Source organism: Poecilia reticulata, chromosome 22, assembly GCF_904066995.2.
Source record: "Poecilia reticulata chromosome 22, P_reticulata-male-v2, whole genome shotgun sequence".
Lineage (NCBI taxonomy): Eukaryota > Metazoa > Chordata > Actinopteri > Cyprinodontiformes > Poeciliidae > Poecilia > Poecilia reticulata.
The window spans coordinates 26,565,015-26,571,364 of NC_088851.1; positions in this window are offsets into that span (position 1 = coordinate 26,565,015).

Below are 6,350 nucleotides of genomic sequence, written 5' to 3' on the forward strand. Positions count from 1 at the left end.
TCCCTGGTCAGCTTGAGTCATGGTCAGACGTGCAAATATTGAACTTTATTTCAAGTAAAGTCAAAGTAAAAAGGTCCTTTAAGGAAAAGATTTGTAACTTTTAAATTAGAGTTTATTTAGAGGACACTGTAAAAAGAGTTTTTCAAAATATTTAGTTTGGAGCTACTTAAAAGTTTGAGTTGACTTTCTGTAGAATTAAGACAAAGAGATTTTAAATGTTTATTAGAAGACAATCAATGATTTGAGTAAGAGTGACTTAAATGTGTTATCTTAAACATACTTAATACATTTGTTAAATAAAATTAACAAATTGAGTTGGATGATTAGAATATATTGAATTGGTTAAACTTAATAAATTAAGTTGGATAAACTTAATTGAATTACTTGTTACCCATAGAAGCAATTCAATTAAGTTGGTTCTACTATTTTCTTTTTAGAGTGCAGAAACCAACAAACACAAAAACCACACTACAAAAATCCTTCCTGTGGTCTGATGAAACGGACCAGAACAGCTGAGTTCTGCCATCAGCAGTCGGTCATGCCGCCCTGCAGAGTCCAGCTAACGAGCCATCAGTTGGATCCAGCAGCTCTGCAGGAACGCCGCTGGGTTCACCTGTCTCTGACTTACCTGAGAGTCTCTGTGTGACAGACTGGCCACCTGTCCAGGGTGACCTCTGCCACTCAGCCGGTGACCCCTGAGAGGGACTCCAGAAATCTGCTGTTTGCACATTTAACTGGGTCTAAAAAAGACTAAAACCAGCAGAGTAAAGAGAGAATTAACACATGAAGGCAGCTTCTGCTGTTCCTCACTCGTTCATTCTCCCAGCAGCCAGAACTAGAAGATGTTGTGAGGAACTGAAGAAGTGTGATGGCGCTAAGAGCGACGGGAAGAGGAAAAGTTGGAGGAAGTGCCAGACTGTGGCCCCGAGCAGCGCAGCGGGTTTGACATGAAACGTACCGAAACACAGACGAAAATCCGCCTGGCAGCTTCGACATCTGAGACTCTAAAATGAAGCGAGGTGTAAAGTGAAGTAATCAGAACCGAACCGAACCGGAGATCCTGAAGAACAGCATGTTCCAGGAAGGTTTCATCAGAGCAGGAGCAGTTAGCTTTATTCCACCTTAGCAAATGTGCTAAAACAGTTGAATCTGACTGAAACCATTCTGCAAAAAAAATATTTACAGGCATTATAGTTAGATTCATTACCAGCTTCGGAGGAGTCAGAGTCTCTGCTGGTCTTTTCTTCTTCACACTCTATGTGGATATTTTTATGGCTGAGTCAGACTGAATACATCTGCAGGACTGGAAAGATACCAGAAGTGTTGAGACGGACTGGATGAACATACAGCAACACGTAACATTTTTCAGGTCAGAAGCTGTTTCCATTCAACTGTCTGCAAAATCTGAGATAGCTGTAAAATAAATAAAAAACAAAAAACAGGAATTATGTAATATTCTGTCACACAACTCAGCTGGTTTTCACCAGATTCCTGTACATTTTATACATAAATACACACACAGCTGTCTGACATGAAGTTAGGCTGAGTTTTTCTTCCTTTTGTTTTGTAGAATCAACCTTTAACTGTTTGGCTTTGGTTAACCATTTAGTTCCTGTGTGTTTGTGTTTATTTCTGAGTGGAGCAGCCATCATGATGCTGCCACCACCATGCTTTACTGTGGGGACGGGGCTGTGCAGGTTTAGTCTTTCCACACATATTTTACTCAGAGGTTCAGTTCTGATCTCATCAGATCTCTCACCGCTGAGCTGGTAAACGTTTGTAGAGTTATTGTTGCTGCTATTTTCATCTTGCATACGAAAAATCAAAAAGTGTGTGGGAAGCTCTAAGTTACAATCTTTGTCCCGGATCTGTTGACAGCCGGGTTTAAATTCGTTTCATGCTCTTCAACCTTCCTTTGATTGCTCTGGCTAATATTAGGATGTGAGCCCACGCATGCTGTCAGCGTCTCCGGATGAAGCCTTTATTTACACACACACACACACACACACACACACACACACACACACACACACACACACACACACACACACACACACACACACACACACACACACACACACACACACACTCCTCACTGATGAATTGCACCATTAAAGGCGCCTCAACAGTCTCTGTGCCGGAAGGAAAAGTAAAGTCGCCACTTTAGACGCTGATATAAATCAAGAAGCTCGGTTTGTAAAAAAGGACAACAGGTCGACATCTAGAGTCACATTTCAGATGAAGGCTGGATGGAGAACTACGTCAAATCGATAAATATTTCCTAACAGTTTGTTTCTTCTCGTTGTGTTGATTTGTCTGCTTTTATTCACACTTTAAATGTTCAGGATGAGATCAGACTCTGGAGGTAAATACACACGTTTACTGCCACACAGTTACTTTAAAAAGAAGCAATAAGTAGTTCTTATCACCACTTCTCTCGTTATCGCAACAAAATATCACGATCAACTTTAAGCCCTTCCTGCTCAGACGGCGTCGTGATTCCATGCTGTGATCAGGTTCTGAGACCGACCCGTTCCTTCATCAACCGTCTGCATGTCCAGCTGCTGAGCAGGAAGATTTGGTTTTATAATTATATCTTCAGAATGCAGCTTGATTCCAGTGATTAGTGAGTTGAAGTGAGTGAAGGTTGGGTGGTTTCTGCTGCAGATCAGGCCGTTGCTCCTCCTGACAGAAGATGCTCTCCTTGCTGTTCAGGCAGAGTTACGTAACACTGCAGCACACCCAAGATTTATTTTAATATTTCTCAGGCACCAACAACCATTCATTGTGTTTAAGAAATGTCAATTCTTATGGCTACGCCTGCTTCTCCTTTTGCCACTTTATTGCTGCTGAGTCTCTGTTTGGATTGATTTTCTTTAACGAATCGCCTGCCAGCTTCCTTCCCTGTGAATAACTCTGACTGTCCACCACAACAATGTCCAGTCAATGATGCGTCCAGAGGAAAAGTATTTAAAGAGCAGCAATAGAACCGGACCAGATGCAGTGGGACAGGGGGCAGAGGTCACGTTCACCTGGAGGTAAAGCCCTGCAGACCCCACACACACACACACACACACACACACACGCACACACACACACACACACACACACACACACACACACACACACACACACACACACACACACACACACACACACACACACACGATCTTGTTATTAATGTCTCCACCTTTCTGCCCTGCCTGGCTGCCTAATTGCCTGATGACAGAACCGGACCGGACATGTGGTTCGGTCCGGTTCTGTCTGAGCTCAGAGGGAGGGAGATGAGCTGCATCAAGCCGCGGGTCACTTATACAGTCAGTATAATTACCTGAAGCTGCAAACACACCAGAGGAGAAACCTGCTGCAGGAAGGAGAGACGCTGCTCATGCTTCAGGTTACATTAAATATGCTTTTGGTGCCATTTGTTTAAGTCCCAACTGATACAATTTAAATTAAAAACTAGTCTTTGGATTCTAGATTAAGAATAACAGAAAACCTACAACAAGTTTTTCATTTTATTTATACGTTTTATTGTAAAAGAACAAAAGTAACTACTTCCTGTTTGGTAGGTTTGATACCAGGATTTTCTTGGTCAGTATGAACAAAACGGAAAACAAAACCATGAAGTCAAACTCAAAACACAGAACTGGATGAAGGTTTTCTCCACAAAACTGGTTCAAATTAGAGGAGAAAGAGTTTTTGATTTACTGTCGACTTTCAGCTGTTGGAGAATCTCAACCAGCAGAGGCAGAATATGAAAAGAAATCCAGAAAACATATAGTTTTAAAATGATTAATTTACATTTTATTGCATAAACTAAGCGAGGAGATAGAAATCAGCTAGATATGTTTATCATTACTGTTTATTATTATTAAATATATATGAAAATCAAAACTAAACTTCAAATCTAAGTTCAGTCAAAGTTTGTTTCTATGTTTATAGTGTGTAAAATATAAAGAAATCTCCCAGTTTATACTCATCAGACATGGTGTGATCTATAAATGTCTGCATCCATCAGATTAATATTGTTTTTACTTTTAACACGTTAATACGATCTGCTACAGGCTCAGTGTTTGAAGACTTCAAAAGGGATCAAATGTCGCAGCCAGAAGACAAAAATAATACTGATGATGTCAATAAGAAGCTCAGGCTGCAGAGGTCGGTGGAGGTCATCCCAAGGCCTCTGTAGTTTTGGTTTCACTCTCAGCCAATCAGGGCGCTGCAGCTGAAGGCCAATCAGGACTCAAGTATCGAACAAGAGTCACTGAGCAGGAGCCACAAACCACACGTCCCACTTCAGGGAACATCTGTCCGCCACAGTTTGTTTCTGTTTCACCCCAGAGGGCAGCGAGTCTGAAGGACGGAGGAGAAACTTCTGACCCGCACTCAGACCACGTTTCTCCACTTAAATCACTCCTTCTGTCAGTTCTGGTTAATAAACAAATGTAGCTTTCTAGGAAAGTGGAATTTTGCATCAGACCATTAAAGTATGTAACTTACAAAAACACGTTTTTCCAATAATTGTTAAAAGTTTGGCAGTTTTTTATGAGACAGATAGTCTGTGTAAAGATCTATCTCCACCTCCACCCAACCCCAATCAAAAACAACCAATCAGAGACAGGAGGCGGGTCTTAGTGCTGTCAGTCAAGCTCGTGCACTCGCTGCTAAATGTGGAGAAACAGCTAAACATTACAGGAAAAACATTTATCTGCTGTTGTCAGTGGCCATGCTAACTGGTTTTAGTTAACCAGCTGTAAGCAGAGAGCAGGGGACGAGGGTGAGCAGCGCCCTCATGAGCCTGACTGGCAGCGGTAAGACCCTCCTCCTGGATCTGATTGGTTGTTTCTGACTGAGTGGCCTATTTCTGTGGTTGGTACTGGGAGCACTGGGAGAAGGCCCAGGAGCTGGACCTTTTCATAGATTATCCGTCTCATATAATAACAGAATGACATGGTGAGAGTTTAATGTTCCATATTAAACCCTTTTTGGGTTTTCAGACCAGAATCCTCAAATGAAACAAACTTAAGATGCGTCGTTTGGTCTGGATGCAGGAAGACATGAGCTGCAAACAGCAGAAGGAGGTAAAACCTTTTAGGCCTGAAAAAGATGCTCATATCGTTAGGCTGGTTGCCATGGCATCAGCCTCTTACCTTAAACGTTCTACCTGAGGCAGTCAAACATGCTGCTGAATAATACTCAGTGGGAAGCAGAAGAGAAAGGACGAACGAGACATTCTGCATATTTCTTCGCCGTGTTTGGTCCAGTTGGGGTTCTGGTCTCAGGTTCCGACCCACACAGCTCACACCCTGTCTGGACTCTCAGCTTCCTGTCACACCAGCGTGTCCAACAATAACACATGAAGACGCGATGAGCCTACCTGTCCCACCCGCCTGTCTCCAGCTGGATAGACAGAGCTGTGATGAGGCTGCAGGTCCAGACAGGTCGGTCCAGATGGGTCCGGCCGCCCTGCAGGGGTCCAGCTCTGGGTTTACAAAGAGTTCAACGGTTTGAAGTTTTTAAAACCATCCAAAAACAATAAAACACAGAATACAACCAGCAACAAGTCCTGACCCCTGACCACCGATTTATCACATCCTGACCCAAACCAAGCCGAATTGAATCAGAACATTTCTCCTGATTTTGATTTATTCCCTTTGAGGACACGATGCTGACATCCTGCCCACTCAGGTGATGTGATGAAGATAATCTGTGCAGTTTGCTTTGACTCTTATGAGTCCTAATGTTAAGTAGAAAATAATTATGATGAGTTCTTTTAAATAAACGTGTGCAACTCAAATCTGTTTAAGTTCTTAGAGCAGCATCATCTCCATCCACCCTCACACTTCGGCTGCATCCGGAAATTTCGCGCATGCGCACAATGCTGGAGGGCGAAAACTATTTTACGTGCCATTTATAGCTGCGCTGCCGCCGTTAACTAAATGAGACCTGGAGATGTAGGTGTTATTCATTCAGTTAAATGAACAATTAGAAATAACACAGAAAACGGCTGAAGAATAACTCAAAACCTCTGGTATTTTTCTTTATCCCCCCTTCCTGTGTCGGCTATACTATACACACACTTGTTGCCGTAGCAACTGACAACAATGCCCATGTATCAAGATTCAACTCCAAAAAATTAATTTCCCATATGTAAAAGAGCAATTAATTAAAAATTATTGAAATTTGAATTGCTTAATTTATTTTTATTAATGAAAATATATACAAACAATATACACTGCTCAAAAAAATAAAGGGAACACTTCAGTGTTCACTTAAATGTTAAAGTGTTCCCTTTATTTTTTTTGAGCAGTGTATTTTTCAGCTAAATGAATTCAAATCGAGATGCA